Source organism: Gymnogyps californianus, chromosome 11 (assembly GCF_018139145.2).
Source record: "Gymnogyps californianus isolate 813 chromosome 11, ASM1813914v2, whole genome shotgun sequence".
NCBI classification, from domain to species: domain Eukaryota; kingdom Metazoa; phylum Chordata; class Aves; order Accipitriformes; family Cathartidae; genus Gymnogyps; species Gymnogyps californianus.
The window spans coordinates 15255396-15272312 of record NC_059481.1 but is presented as its reverse complement, the minus strand read 5'-3'; positions in this window follow the sequence as shown (position 1 = coordinate 15272312).

The window sequence follows — 16917 nt, the reverse complement described above, 5'->3', positions numbered from 1 at the left end:
CTGTTTGTTTCTGGCTGGTTTAAAAAAAGTAGTGAGGAAAGGGTGTGTGGGAGGAGAAGGCTTTGTTGTGACTTTAGATGTGTGTCAGTTCTTTCCTGCAGCTGGAGAGCTGTTTATGCGCTGCTCGTGTGTTGTATTTTATTTAGGGATAGGTGATCCCTGGGACCGTTGATCTATCAGAAAAACAAGTGTAAGCACAGGGTCAGCTGTCCCATCAGCAAATACAGAACAAGGATAAGCCCCTAGACCAAAATCTGCACCTGCCTGGTCTGAATCCTGACCCAAATTCTGTAGCTTTGGCCCATTCTTAATACCAAGATTATTTCTCTTTCCTCCCAGATGCTGCAGGATGGAGTCACAGCAGGGAGGGAGCAATTCACACAGTCTATTTTAGGCTGCCTTCGGTTATGGTGTGATTCAGAGCGCCTGAGTTTAGGAGCTCAGGATCCATACATAGTAAATATAGACAGGTAGAGAAACCTCCAGGGATGATTCGGAGCTGCCAGCAAGGTATCTAATATTAGACATGTGAATACGCTCCAGAGGGCATTGCTCTGCAGTTTACCTTATGCACAATTTAGGTTGATTGTATATGTAAAAAAAAAAAATCTATTCCTGGTTCCAGGTAATGTCAGAAAGCCCTTTTACACCCCTCCTTGGCCCAGCGATAGCAAGCACAAGGCGCTGTCGGAAAGAGCAGCGTGGCCCTGGGGTGGCACAGTGCCAGTCCCCCATCTGCCTGCACCGGCGGTGACGAGTCCCTCGGAGGGGCAGGATGAGCACGGGACAGACACCGGGCGGACTCCCCGCCTTTGCCAACCCCCCCTCCGCTAGCACGAGCGGTCTGACCCTGCTGCCCTCCAACTCGAAATCAGCAGCGCTTCCTCCGTTGCATCTCAGTAGTCTGACTTTAGAAAAATCTGAATATCTAAGTGGAGATGCGAGAAGGGTGCAGGAGATGTTACTGATTACAGGGGCGGGCTGGTGCTGTGCTTGCACTGATGCATTAGAGGAGGTGTAAGGACCCCTGTTTTGTCTGTGCAGGGATTTTTTTTTTTTTTTTGTCTGTGCAAGACTCATCCAGCTGGCATCGGGTGAGTCTTTGCATTAGAGATGCCCAAAAGCCTCGGAAGGATTTGGCAGGTTATGGAGCCGTGGGTGACGTGGAGCTGGCCCAACCCAAGCGCTCAGCATCCCAAGCATCCATGCTGCTCCTAATTTATCGAGGTGCTTTTGCCCATCCTTTCTTTGCACAAACAGCCAGTGGCACCCACCTCCATTGGGGCAGTGGTTTCCCTACACACCAGACCGTGGTTTGTCACGGATCTCCCTCTCGGGGCTTGATTTGGCTCCTGCAATCTCTGGGAGCATCTCCACGGTGCCAAGAGCCTGAGGGGAGCAGGGAAAGCAGAGCCTGGCTCCCTGCCTCCCTGCTCCGCAAATACCTCCGGGAGCCGCTGCCTCGCCGTCTCCTCCACTCCCTGGCTGCCTCCAGCAGCTCCTCGGCACCACTGGGATGTGCATCCCTAGCCGTTCCCAGCGGGTTTTACATCTGGCACAGAGCTCTTCGCTTAAAATAGGTAAGGAGATGGAGCGGTGGGATGCTGCCGCAGGAGGAGAGCAGCCTGGGAAGGAGGGACCCTGCGGTTCTGCACAGAGTATACAAGCTAGGTGAAATCCTGACAATATTAACCTGCAACAATATTGTGATCAACCTTGTGAACCAGTTATCAACTAGAATATACTGTATACTATATGATAGAATTTTGTATTAAAAAAAATAAACAAATTAAAGCTATAGGTACATTGTAATCCTTGGTGTGATTGAAAGAAGTGTCCTAGATTGTATTACTTAATTAAAATAATGATGAGCATATTGAACTGTTTTTCGTATTTATGCCTTATAAACTTGATATATTACACATGATAAAATGAAACTGCAAGAATTATAAAATAGATACTCCATTTTGGGGGCAAATCCCATTTGCTTTTCCTAAAACAAGAGTGCTGCTTGAAATGAGCTCAATAAATCTTGTGCAGAAGAGCAAGAGCAGGATCTGTCCCCAAAGCACTTTTTAGGATTTTTTTTTTTAACGGGGCTTTGGTTAATGTACTATGTAATAATTTTATTTTATAAAGTTACTGTACAATGTTGCCTTTTGGTTCATTTAAATATAATACCAAATAAACTTGAAAATTACAGCATCCTAAGTTTTACTGAAACAGTTATAATAATTTATTACTCCATTGCTTTTCCTCTTTTTTTTTTTTTCCCAGGGACATCAAGATAGCCATGGGATGTGAGTGTCTCAGTGTTAGATAACTAAGCAGCCTATCTAGTTCTTGGCAGAATTGCTAATGGATTTCTCACTTGTGAAATAATAAGATGGCAGAAGATAATGAAAAATGAGTTTGTTGGGTTTCTTTTAAAAGCTCCTTTGCATCACATTGTCTGGGCTTCTGGGATATTAGCTCTTGACACTAATCATAATATTTCATTTTATAGGTTATTTCATGACTGAGTTTTGCCATATCAACTGTTTTAACAAGGTCATGACTAATATTTTGGTATCTATTTCACTTACATGTTTATGCAACCACTGTTCCTTTTAAGTCAGTACTATAGATAACTACTTACAATCACCTATCAATAGGCAATCAGTTTGCTTAGGATCTCTATATGAATTTAATTTGCTGCTTTTGACTTGTTAATTGCAAAACCAGGTTGTCTTAAAATTCCAGGTGTTGAAACAAAGATAGAGCTGAGCCTACCACTGAAGGTAATCCAGCATCAGAGGTTGCAAAGGGCAGCCGCAGAAAAGAGAACATATATAAATAATGAACAATGACATGAAAACATAGTGATGTAAGATCTTGATTTCCTCATCTCTACCGCATAAGCACCTTTAATGCATTGCTTTAGCAATTCTGGTCAGGATGGGGAGTGCTGACTGCGCTCTGCAGGGCCAGGCCACCAGCTCCAGCCTCAGGTGTTCACGTGTCGTGAGTCAGGCTGCAAACTATCACAGGTCCCCTTGGGAGAGACTGTGATTCACAATTTAGCGTTGGTTTCAGTTTTGGAGATGGTAGCATGGATTTGCATCAGTTTCAGGTTTTTCTCTTGTACCCATCAAGTCCAGAAGCTCACAAGTAGAAGTGCCCTCTGGATTTTTATGTTACAGCGTGAATCCAGGAGCAGGAACTTTCATAAAAATGCTAAGTGTGACCATGCTCATGCCAAAAAATCCTCAGCACTCTGGCACTGCATTCCTCAGCCAAGAAGCTGGATATGTAGGATATATAGACCTCATCTGGGTCATCGCTGTGCTGGAAGATGGGGCAGCTGCCAGGTTTCTACAGTAGCTGCTGGATAGAGTCGCTGAGTTTCAAGGTAGAAGAAAGATCCTACATGCAATGCTGTATCGGCAACCAAGACCCAGCTCCATGATCTCTGCACTTCTTTGAATGTATCACTCGCAGCAATCAATTGTACTGGTTGAATAAATTCTTTATTTCAGATCTAGCTCTGATGAGTGGCTCTGCCTGATGCACAAAAGAGTCACAAGCAAAATACTGGATCTCGGGGCCGTACTCTGCCCTCTGAGGTGCTCCTGTGACTCCATCCCATTGAATCTGCACATGGAAGAAGAGAAAGTAGCCAGTAGCCTGCCCGTAGCAGCATCGTCCTGTTGAAAGGAAAGGTCGGTTGTGTTGGTGTGCACTTTGGGAAAAGACAAACACCTGTGGAAGTAATTATGAAGATGAAGTACTTTCTTTCATCTTATTTTTTCTTCATTATCTTTTCAGGGAAGAGCATTATCTCTTGTGAAGTGCTACTCTGCTAGTAGTTCTCCAGCAAGCTTGGTCACTTCGGATGACTTCTGAGACCATGGACCACTCGATATCTTGCAGGCTGTTATGTAAATCTACGACGTTCACTTAGAAACTGGAGCAAAATCTTCAAAAACAGAAGAAGTGGGCTGTCAGCAGCCAAGCTCCTCCCGTAAGTAAGTTCCATGTAGTTTTATTTATTTTCTGCAATATAGCACAAATTACGTGTAGGAGAGCCATGAAGCTCTTCCAAAAGCAACAGTACATCTAATCCTTCCCAAGAGCAATAGACTGAGATTTTCAAGGAAGACTAGTTAATGGTCCTGGATGAGCCCAGCACAAGAAAGCAACCGTGCTTGGCCTGTGCACAGTGCTGCTAGGCACCACTGATCCTGGTGGACCAGCAGTGGATGCGGGGAGATGTGCAAAGCTCTCTGCCGGACCAGGGAAGTTATCCACAAGGCTTAATACAGTATAGGGTTGAGGAAATGGTGGGTGTCCAGAAACACAGTTGCTGAGGCTGGAGGCTTTTAGAAATGAGGAGCTTTGTGGCAGCAATTACCCATCCCCAATCCTGCTTCTCCCTGCCCTCCCGCACCCTGGATCTGTGGATTTTGGGATGTTCCTCTGAGGCACTAAGCAGGTCTCTGGACATACAGTGCAGGCTCAGACCTTGCCTTTTCTCAAAGTTAACCAGATTTCCTCAGTAAATAGAGGGAATCTTCTGCCAGACACTGATGATTTGGCCTCAGCTAAAAAAATCCCCTGAGGTCTGAGATCTCCTTGTCCCACTGCTGGGGCTGACAGCATTTAAGGAAAGGTGACCTGGCCCTTCCTCTCACCCATCCCCAAAACATCATGAGACCACCCTGGAAATGGCAGGGTTATGACGATGACTCCCATTTGCTTTCATGTTGGGCTTTGTGGAAGTTGCATTTCCAGGCCAGGCTCTGCAACCAGAGGGTTGAAAACTGATTTCATTTATTAAGGATGAAAATAAATGGCTGAACTCCTCAGGTAAGAACATGCAGTTCTGATTGCTAGTGCTTTAAGAAAAATGTCAAATCCTGCTATTCACAACAAAATTGCTCTCTTTTCCATGCTTATTTTGAGCCTGTATGCGATGTGCTGTCTGCATGTTGTGCCCCAGCACGTGGTGGGGCTCCAGCCCATGTCCACAATGGCAGTGTCCCCCCTGGAAGCGGGGAAAAGAGGGAATTACATACGGTAAAACAGACCTACCTGGGAGAGGGACTAGAGAAATGCTAATTATTCTGCCTGTCCCCAGAAGCGATGGGGAGTCTGGTCCCTGTTGAAAAGCTTTGCTGTAAACTCTGCTTTAGTGACAGACGAACCTCTGCTTGTATTGAAAAATCCTCCTGATCTGCCATCCTGCCGGGCTGACACACTTACTGCAATAAAACAAATCTGCGTTGTGCTGTGTGTTTTTCCCCAAGTAATGGTGGGGGGAGAGGGGAGAACCAAGGAGGCTGAGTCATTTGTCTTCTTTCCTTGTCTTGGTAATGAAATATTGCTGTTGAACTTTACCCTGCCTTTCCTGTTACTAATTTTTTTTTTTTTTTTGCAATGGTTACCTTTTAAGAGGCTCGTAAAATTGCATTACTAAAATTTATGACTGTGTAGCAAATGTGTGCACATGCATTAATTCTGTTCAAGGCCAACGTCTTGTAACTGCAAAATTAATGTTACGGTGTAGTTTCTAGTGTGGCTAATGGCTGTTCAATAAAGCAGGGCTCACGCTTTGCTCACCTTACGGCACTTAATTCCTTGAAACAGCCCTGCCTTGAAGACTTTGCCAGGTAACAGTTAAAAAAGGGTACATGCACAACATGTAGTTATGTATTTTTATACTTTTTTTTTATGCAGTTAGAGCCTTGAAAATCTTGGCCTTATGAGCTGGTTCAGTTGGGTTTCAGCTCCTTTGCATGGCATTTAGTTCAAAGGTTCAAAAGCAGATGTCTCTGAATGCAGCAGATTAAAAATGTACCTCTTAACCATGACTCTGGTCTGGAGAGGCTGAACTGGATGTTAGTGTTACCCTGCGAGTTATACCCTGTGCTGTTTGGAAGTGAGTGAACAATAACAGTTCAGTAAATGATAAATTAATTGACATTATCTGCATTTAGACTTACATTTTCTTACTATGCAAAACCAGTAGCTTTCTGCTAGAAGGGTGGATTAGTATTTGTAGCCTTTCTACCAATTGAAAGAGAGTTGCTAATCTGGTATTCCAGGTTGAAGACAGTTATAATAACATAAAGCAAATAACTGATGACGAGGGCTTGCTTGTATGCTAGTTGAAGAGAAGAGGTTGGAGGAACATTTTCAGGGTGCTGAGACAGGAATTTAGATGGTGTCTGACAGCCCTTGTTTTCTTCTTCAAAGCTTTGTCTGACGGCCAGAAGAAAACTCAGTGCTTGTGATCTTGTACGATAGCCTGGTGTTTGGGATATGGTATGTGCAAGATCGTTGCTGTTAGAGGTAAAAACCTGATCACTTGGGACTCAAAAGGAAAGTATGAAGTGTTGAGCAACTGAGATGTACTGGAGCTCCAGGGCAGGCGAATGTCTGGTGGTTAAGTCCAAGTTACACTACGCATGAGCCCACTGGTCCCACAAGGTGGGCTCCAACCACAACGGACCCTGGGCTCACGTCAAGCCATCGCTTGGCAAAGTGGTCAGTGACAGCAGCCTGCAAAAATCTGATGGAGGACAAAAATATCCATTTATGTGTGGGAGCATCTGTGCTGTCTTAGCCTCTAGGAGCAAGAGCCTTTTGGGGGGGGGCAGTGACACTTTTTTTGTCTCTGCTGGAAGACATGAGCTGACAAAAGTAAGGCATCCCTGGGATGGAGAAACCAGAGCAGGGGGAAAGATAATCTCATGTGAAAGCTCTCAAGGCAGTACCGTATGTCTTCAGTGTTTTGGGACCAGTCGCTTGATCTCTGTGGGCTTTAGTTTCGTGCCAGTTATTCACCGTGTCTGTCTTCAGGCTTTTTCTTGGAACAGAGCTTTTTCCTTGCCGTGTGGTTGTGAGGTGCCCAGGAGAAGAGGGGCCAGACATGGGCTGACATATCTTACAAGCATTGTCTTGATGCTTATAATGGCATTACCAGTATCATAAACAGTTACAGCCAGATCAGTCATCACATTTGCAACTCTGGTGGTAGTCAGCGATACAACACCTGGGAGGTATTTGGCTCAGGCTGTCGAAGTGTTTTGGTATTGTGAGAATGATGAATGTCACCGGGAAAGCTTTTTGGGGAGGATAGAAGGAGAGAGAAAAGCAGGGGAAGCGCGATGCTCTGCTGGGATCGCAGCATGGGGAGAGCAGGATTAGTGCTGCAGGAAACGGGCAGACAGTGAGCATCTGCTCTGGGCCACCAGGATCAGAGCACAGCAGGAATGAGAAATTCTTGGACCAGTTATCAAGGAACTGGGAAACTCCAGGATACTGTACTCATGGGGGATTTTTACTACCCAGACATCTGCTGGGTAACAAATGCAGCTAATCACGGCAATAATGTACAACCCTAATTCACTATAAATTCTCTCCCATATGTTTAGAATTGTATTTACAGTAGGAAGTGAGGGATAGTTATTCATGAATCAAGGTGAACTGAGTTGCTGGTACAGTGTCAGCCATATATTGTGGAAAATAACGTATAACAGGCTTGAACAGAATCCCTCTGAAAGCATGGCTGTATTTCAGGTATTTTAAGCGAAAAATGTTGCTGTAATTACTGATTGCTTTTAAATGCGCCAATTGAACTCCTCATTTCTCCGTAACCTTTGTTGACCTTGAAGCACAAATTCACAAGCGGAGTTGATGAAGAATTATCCGCCAGATGAAATACGCCTCCTCGAATTCAATTCTGCTGATGAGGAGGTTGAAAAGGGTTAAGAAAAAAATAAGAAAGGAACCATGGTAATGGCTGCTTAGCTCACTGGTAGCACATGAAAGGATGTTGTTTTATTGATATACTTCTATGGCCTTTCTTCAGTTGCAGGCAATAATTTTGCCATCTAACTCACCATGGACCCAGAAGACCACTGTGAACTCAAATATATCTAATATTGAGGCGGGAAGGAGATGTCCCAGCTGCTGGAGTTCAGGGCTGAGCACAGTTAGTTACTGATGAATTATGGCGCCTTTTCCTCCCCTTCAGCAATTCCCTGCTCCCTGGTTGTGCTTGCCCCTGCGCTGCCTCATTGTCAGCATGGGTTTATTTCGGTAAGGATGCCGTACGCTGAGCTCTGGCTTTGGCCACTCAGGGCCCGGGGATTTGCATAATGGCATTACTGCTTATTCCTCAATTACAAGCTTTGAATATGCAAATCTGTTGACGCTGGTTACTGTAATCCCCCCGCCCTGGCTGGTCCCCAGCCGGGGAAGTCTTTGAGCCATTTGCTGGCAGCAAGGGTTTTCCTGTTGGTTTCTCATTTCCAGCTGTGGGTGAAGGGGAAAACCCCTTGATCGGCTACCTGAAATAGAGGGAGAGCAAAAAGCAAAGAGAGAGGGCTGCGAAATTCAGAAAAAAGGAATATCTTTTTTAAAAGAGCTTGAATGACTTTTTCCCTGTTATTTTCCTTGCAGGAGCTCATGTTCATGCCGCTAGTGAGAGATGGGATGGGTCAGCTTGCTCCATCCCACCCACTGCAGCAGGGTTTTGTCTTTGCAGTAACTGTCCCCCATTTCTGTCTGCCCTGGCTGCTTCCCGCTTGAAATCTGGTTTCACAGTGAAAGAGCTGAGATAACGACCAACAGTTTTGAAGAAGGCTGTCCGTCCACTGCTCTTGGTGGTCTACCGACTCTGGTGGATCCTGGTCAGTGTCAGGCAGGAGAGGAGTTCAGCAGAGGACTTGCTTGGGTGGAGAGATGGGGAAACCTCAGCTCACAGCACCCAAGCACGGGGGGCCTGGGGTTACCTGTCCCAGCTTGGTTGTTACTTTGGACAAAAGAAGGATTGGTGAATTGCACAGTATTTTAACGTGTGCTGAGCTGTATCTACGTGTCTAGAGCAGGCGCTCTTCTTATCAAAACATTAATTGATTAATCTTTCCCACTTCTACTTCCAATATTTCTCTAATAGTATTTTCAGTATTACTTATTATTGTTCCCTTGTATCCTTCCAAATAAGGGGGGGGGAGAGAGAGAGAGTGAGCAACACCTTTATTTTCTGGAAGAAATATGTAAAACAGGAAAATCGATGCCTTTTCAATGGCAAGGGTGAAATCCTGGTGCCATTGAAGTCCAATTTCCCAGGACTTCTGGAGAGGCAGTATTTTCAGCCAAACGCCCTGCGGGGCTCCTGCACTCCATGTCGTGGGGACTAGCATTCAGTCGGCAGAGACTGTCCTCAGATCCAGCTGCCAGTCATCATACTATTTCCTTACAGCTTCAGCTCCCTCTGCTAACACTGCATGCTCTTACAGCACCCATGATAGCTCATATTATTCTTCTTCCCTCAGCCATGGACCTGCTAGTTCCACCTGCACAGGCAGCGTTTGTTGAGAAAACCAGTAATTTTGCATCTGAGTTGATAATGATGCTGTGAGAATGTCACTGCAGCGTAAGTCAAAATGTCCAGGGAGTGGGGTATCTAGATGGATTTGAAAGGAACACTTTTGCCTATGCATGGGAACATGTCCCATGCCGTTATGCGTTAATGGATATGATTTATTTCAGAAAAACGAAGAAGAAAACCCAGGCCAATAGAGAACCAATGATTTACGGGAAACAACACTGTTTGGAATATAAATACAGACAAGCAGCATATTTGTTGCTGATGGTGCTATGTTCCCTGGGATAATAAAGCCATTTTGTAACTATTTGTCTGTGTCTTGAGCTTGCACACATTTTGTCTCAAAGTTTTTCATTTCTAATGAGGTTTCCTATCCTGAATATTTTTCTCAGGTCAACAAAAATGGTTTGACATCCATTTGTAAGAGGCTTCATTGTAATGTATTAGTACATTCTGTTCCCACATCAGTTTCTTCTGTTCTCAGGATCTCCCCCAGTACTCCTTTATCAGCCAGACGTGGAGGAAGATACCTGCAAATAAAAATGTATGTTGTATCAGGGCCCGATACTGAAAATGTCCTGAGCGTTCCTGAGCTCTGTTTTCATGCCATACTTGGCAAAAGCTTGTCATGCTCCTTTCCTGGAAGATCAGTATGAACTGAAACACTTGGAAAGCAATTGTTCTTCATGTCTTTTTGACCCTCTAAGTGACTAATATTTTTGGAGGTGTTCATCTTACTTTCACTGCAGGCATTTCTGCTGTACCATAAAAGTAATGAAAAAAATAACCAGAGAACGAGATTTTCATCTTATTCTATGATAAAGTAGTACACAAGAATTATTTTTCACTATGTACAAATGAACTGTATCTTTTTTAGGTGAATTGTAATCATGGAAGGGAAAGAACATCCTGGGAACTGAGGAGCTATGTTTAGGGCAAGTAAAGGACAGCATTGCATGTATTATTTTCTCATCATGTATCTCTAATCTGGAAGAATTCCTCTACAAACCTTTAGGAATAAGAGGGCAATTTAGTGCCTGGTTTTATTCAGTATTTGGCTTGTCTGCTGAGACCAATGGGAAGAGATGAATTTACTATGTTGATATTTGCAGGAAGCTGAGGTGATATCGCCAAGACTCTTCAAGCACATAAAGTGCCAAGGCTACAGGAATCAACTCTTTATATTTCAGAAATGGTGCAGATAAAATATAACCCTTCAGAAACACTGCAAAGAAGGAACATGCTGCCATTTTTGTGTTGTGGAGCAACATGGCAATGTAGAAGCAAGAACCACTCCAGTAAAGGACAGGACTTGATAGATGTCACTTCATGGCCAAAGTGTCCCACCTCTCAAGTCTTTTCCTGACCCAGCCTCCTTGTAGTCAAAAATAGTAGTCACTGTGAGACTTGAAATGCATTAATCAAGAGAGAGATTTCCCTCCATATCGTCAGTCGATGAAGCTGTCCAGCCTTCCTGTCTGAATTTTGTTTTATTCAAGTTTTCCCCAATAACAGTGGGTTATCTTTTCTACTCCTATCAGTTTGCCATAGGTTGTAAGTGGTAGAAGTGAATAAAATTCTTCAAGAATAAGTTCTGCTGCTATGATCCGTTTTACTTAAATATGTGATCAAATGAAAATGCAGCTTCTGAAGAACACTTTAGAACAAGAACAAAAACTGGCAACTTGTTAGAGGCCTTCAATGACTGTAGTCTTACCGGAGACTTTGATCACAGCTTCCTTCATCTCTTTTCATGCTGCTTACAAAGTTACTCTATGTAAAAATGTAGTGTATGATTTACTTTAACCAAGGAAAGACAAATTCATTCTGAAGGTGGGAGATGGCCAATCTCTGGGCTTGAGTCGTGTGTAGATCTTGAACGATTTTGGAGCAGTTGCTGTGGAGAGGCTGTGCCAAGTGACTGACAGCAGGGCCACACCAGAGAACATCGTTGTGCTAGTTATCAACTATAATGAAGTGCAAAGGTGACCTTCTGCAGTCAGGCTTCATTATTTCCGAACTGGAGATGAACTTTCCCCCAGATTGTATGGTATAATGGGTATATCTGCGCCAACCCTCCCACCAGCCCTGTCTGCGCACCTACATTTTGAGCCATCTGGGAGCTCTTATGGGCCAGGAGCCATACCCTGAAGCAGGACAGTCTTCCCCAGGGGAGCTGTGGTGGTTACTGAAGGAATTCAGCCTTTACTTAGTCCGTAAGAGATGGTTCCCACCACTGGTGAACTGCAGGTACTGCTCAGCTGCCGTTCTGCCACTGCCGCGCCACATTGCAGTATTTCAGGAGGAAAAGTGGAGAATGACTTTTCCATTTGAAGCCATACGAGGGGATTCAGTCAGACAGCATGTAATTACCCTAGCTGGAGCCGGGCCAAGGGAGAGGATCTGTGGCTCCCCATCTGCAGGCTTATTTTCAGCACTTCAAATGAGAGATTGCAGGCAACATGTCAAAATTAATGAAACAAACTTAGTTTCTGTCTGGACATCTCCTCCATCATGCCCACATCAGACACAAATAACTCACCGATATGGTGTACCCTGGACTGCCCTTCAAAGGCTCAGCTTACAAGCCCAAATGAAAGAGCAGCTGGAGGCAAGGAGCCTTTCCCATTCATTCAGGTGAGTTGTGAAGTGGGTAATGAAAATGCTATTGTTTTCCAACACGGGCAAATAGGTTATTCAGGCAAATAAATTCTGCCTGTGACTCTTCCTCTTACAATAGAAACTGTGGCCCTAATCCAGTAAAGCACTTTAGTATGTGCTTAACTGGAAATTTGTGAGCAGCCCTGCTGATTGCGAGGGATCAGCTCTTGTGCTTAAAGTTAAATATGAGGAGTGGGAGCTGGCAGGTGGGCGGATGAGCGGTGCGATTGCCCAGGGGCCCTGCCTTATTATCTATGATTATACGGGCTTAGCGTTTGGCTGGATCCGGGCCCGTTTGAACAAAGAAGCAGGATTAGCAGGCGTGCAAATAGGGAGCAAAGCCAGAGGGTTTCACCAGTGTCGAACACAACTTTGTTACTCTGACAGAATGTATAAAAGTGAATGAAAAGGCTGTATGATTGCTGTTGCCATCCTGTTAATTAGGCTGAACTCATGCTTCATTAGTGCTACAATATGCTTCCATCTTAACAAAGCCCTGTTGGGTGTATGGAGCCACTTTACTATTAGTAAAATGAAGCCTTATCAGAAAGCCCTGTAATTCATTTCGTAAGACAAGTCATGACATATATTGTGTTGAAATTGCACTGAAGAGACAGATTATTTGCTTAACACTTGCTTTTCCTAATGAACAGGAAAAGATGTTTTCAAAACTAAGTTATTTATTGTATTGGGAGCTCTTCTGACCTCATGCCTAATTACATTGCATAGTCCTTTAGCAGTGTTTCAAGTAGTCCCTAAATAACACAAATTGAACTGAGCTGCTTTTGCTCTTGCACATTCTCTCAGTGGCACTGTGAAAATACAGTCAAGCATTAAAATCCTTGTTTCTTGCTGTCATTGTGGGGAAGAGAGTTTTGCATGTAACCAGTACAATATCCCTGCAGCAGGAATGCAGCAAAAGCACTAGCACAACCCACATTCCCACATTCCCTGCTTGCAGCAATATTAAGCAGCATAGTGAAAACTTGACACAGAAGCAAGAAATGATGTGGACTGGCTTGTTCACTGCCCCCAAGAAAACACTGCGCTCCCCTGACACTGCTGTATTGTGGGCAGAGCATGTTATTTGTAGTAGTCTTATGATAGATGCTGACCCGGCAGTAATTTTTCTATGGACCGCTGTGCTGGGAAGGGAGTTTGGATGAAATCAGGGCACAGGTCCACATCGGCCTCAACTGGAGAGCTGACTTAAGTCAGTCTTGCCCTACCAGGCATCCCCACTTTCTTAGCGATGTTGGTGGGTTTCTGTGGCTGCCTTCAAAACCAGATTTCTGCAGATTTGAATACGTTAGGACTAACACCAAAAAAAAAAAAATATCCCAGTGAGTTTTTGCTGACCTTGGTTGTTTGACCCATCCATCTAGTGTAGCATACGGCAGCTCCCTGCAGTGAGGTTGGCACCACGGGAGCAATCGGTCGTGGGTGGAGAGAGAAAGAGCAAATGGGTCAGAAAGTGGATGTAGGGAGGAGTGACTTTTAACAGATCTACCACGGAGGGTACAAAAATTAGTTGTGTTCACAAAGGTATGAATTTGAGGCAGAGTAATTTCCCAACTTGTGTAACTAATTGCTAGTGACTGTTAGGGATGTGGGGGTAGGTTGTGTTTTGTGCTCCAGTGATTGTCTGACACAATGACTCTCTCTTCTACAGGCTGAAGTCAAATGGCAAATGTTGGCTTCATTTCAGTCCAGCAGGACAAATACCATGGTGCTCCACCATCTTCCCCAGAAGGTCCTCGTTTGATGGATCTCTTCTGGGACCCCCAGTGGCAGCATCGCTCTCTGCTGCAGCCGAAAGCAGCCGTGTCTGGCACAGCAGGTCACGCATGGTGGAGTTAGATTCAACTCCATCCTAGCTCTCAGCTCTTCCTAGCTGAATGATCTGGATTTGCTATTGCTGGTGGTAAGCTCAGGGAACGGAGACGTGTAGCAACATCTTTTTATTTTCATGTTTTCTCCTTGTGCCATTCTTTAGCCTTACTGTAAACATCCATGCTTACTCATGTCTTCCTATAGTAGACCTAAAAATATATCCCTCCCTCCATTTCCAACGCTATACCTTGCAGACCTGAAGTGACCCTATATGAGATGGTCATAACAGCATAATCTAATGGAGAAGAAAAATGGCAGTGAGGTAATGTAGCAAAAACAACTGTCTGAAAGAGCATCTCTGAACTGCTCACCAATTCCGTTTGCTCTTGCAGCTCAGGCTACTTGTATTGTTATCCAGCTCCAGGGCTGAAGGGCATTTATTGGTGTAACCCTGTGAAATCCACGGATTCTATCCAAGGGTGGCTGCAGTCGCAAGTGAGTGCCGTGGATGATGGGCACAGTCTCACGTTCGTGTGCCAGCTGCTGTGCAATTGCACATCCCCAATGAAATCAGCACCAGCCCTGCGAACCCGGGGGAGCTGTGCTCGTTCACACCAAATCAGATTTGCCCCAGTGCTCCAAAATGAGCACCGTGACATGAAATTTATAACAATGACAATTGGGAACTAGAGTTGGTTTCACAGAAGGATTATTATTTACTGCTTAAATAGAAATACCTTATTCTTACAGGCATGGAAAATGCTGCACTACAGTAAATTTGGGAAGATCTTGTAAAGATTTTGTTCCAAGATGGAATAATGCCTTTCTTGATGCCTTAGGGCACCATCACCATAAGCCACAGTTGTTGGTTTTCATCAGGTTAGTTTGAATCTGGATCAGATCCCTTGCTCTGCTTTGCCATGCAGCTGTAGAGATGCTTGAGCTGAAACGAAGTGATGGGACAGGACGAAGCAGTGCAGGACAGGAATGGCTGTTTTGGTGGCAGAGCCAGTTTACATCAATTTAAAGTGATCACAGAACTGTCATACAAGATAGGCGATTGCTCATTTTCTCCCCTGCTTATGGTCAAGGACACACCTACAACTATTTGGTTGCTTCACCAAGTGGTTTCCTCAGCTCATTTTTGTATAGGTTACATATATAACCGAAAGTGAATAAAGAAAACTAGTGTGTCAAATAGCAAGAAATTGTAACTGCCGACTCACAATTGTGGTTTTTAGCATATGTAGGCCATAAAAGCATCTAATTTTCCACTCTTCTGGCTGGGTTTGTAAATGTGATGATGAAATAAATGACCCATTATCAGTGTATTCCCACACAATAACTTCAACAACAGTACAAGATGCAATCCACTTGCAAATGCCTAATCCAGTTATTCTGTGGGTTTTTTTAGATAGCCTTCCTGTGGTGAAATAACCATTTTTAAAAAGTGGATGGTCAAAATTTAACGTGTTGAGGAGCACAGGCTCCCCTCCTGCTTCCCTGTGCTTGTGAACTGAGTTTCCAGGGATGGTGGGTGTCATGCCGTACTGGATATATTTTGCTTCACCTGTCATATGCCTTAACTCACCACAGTGTTTTGCATCTGGGTCAGCTGTATTTTTATCAGGCATTAACATGCATAAGGGTTTGCCAGTACTTAATAAAAATGCTACTGAAAACTGCATTCTTCCACCTCTTTACTGAAGCAGATTATATTGTGTTTGAACTGTGCTTGAACTGAAGGTACACTCATGTGAAAACTGTTATATTCATAACCCACACCCAAGCAATAACAAAGAGCTCAGTTAATGAAAATCACTCAAAGGAAATCACTGCCCACCCCTTCCAAGATCAATTAGAAAGATTATTCCAGCATCCCTAATGCTGCCATGCTGCTGTTGTACTGTAAAGCACCTCTTCCCTTTAGAAAGCTAAGGTAGGGAGTCTGTCAATAATGTGTAATAAACAGTGCCAGGAAAAAAGCATTTATGGTGCTATTACCACCATAAATTCCTACAGCAAAGGACAGCACTTGGACAGTGTAAATATATAAGGTGAGGCTCACGTTCAAATGAGCACAAGAACAGAAGTTTTGGGGCCAAAAGTTGTTGCCCAAAGCTGGATTGGAGAGTTTGAACCACCTTTTCAGACAAAGGCTGGGAAAACTCTTTCCCACAGGGTTTCTGTCTTTGGAGGACACCTTGGCATGGCTTCCTAACGCTCAGTAGATCAAGGATCAGCTGGAAGATGACTGTTCCTCCAAATAGAGAAGAAAACATCCTTTCTGGCAGTACACCAGCAAATTCAGATGCTGTAACACCATAACAGACGGAGTAGCTGCCAGACAAGAAATACTACGCGTAGAGTGCGGAACGCAACATTTTGCTGCGTGGCTCTAAGCACGGTAGTGTGGGCAAACACTTGGCTGCTGGGACATGATGATGCTCCACTGGCTTCAGAGATGTACAGCAAATTATACCAGTTGAGAGTTTGGCTTTGTTGTTGGTATTCCAGTTTCTAAATGTGTTTTGTTCTCTTCCCCTTTTTCCTCTCCTCTGGTGTCTCTGTGGCAGCAACAGGTTTCTCTTAGGGATTTATTTTTCCCACTGCATAGGAAGGTGGGCCTGAGCTTTAATGATGCAGAGCTGAACGCTGGAGTTTATTAATAAATGGCAAAGGTCTTAAAAACTGGGACTCTAGTATTTATCAATAATGAGAAACTATCAGAACCGCTTTGAGTATTTGTCTGATACTAATTGTTCTGCCAAAAATAGCCAATTTTTTAACTATATGAAAAATCAGTATTGCCAAAACGTTACTTCTCATTGCAGAAAATGCACCAATCCTTCAAACGGCATTAAAGATATAATTCATTGACTTGCGCAAATTAAAAATGTTCATAATCGTTTTGGTAAATATTTCATTTAGTGTAAATACAGATCCATTTTAAACTGCAAACATATGCAAAGGCAGGTAAGTTTTATTTCAAACAGTTCACAACACAAAGAGCTGCTGCATTTTTCAAGTGAATCTTCCTTCTGCCC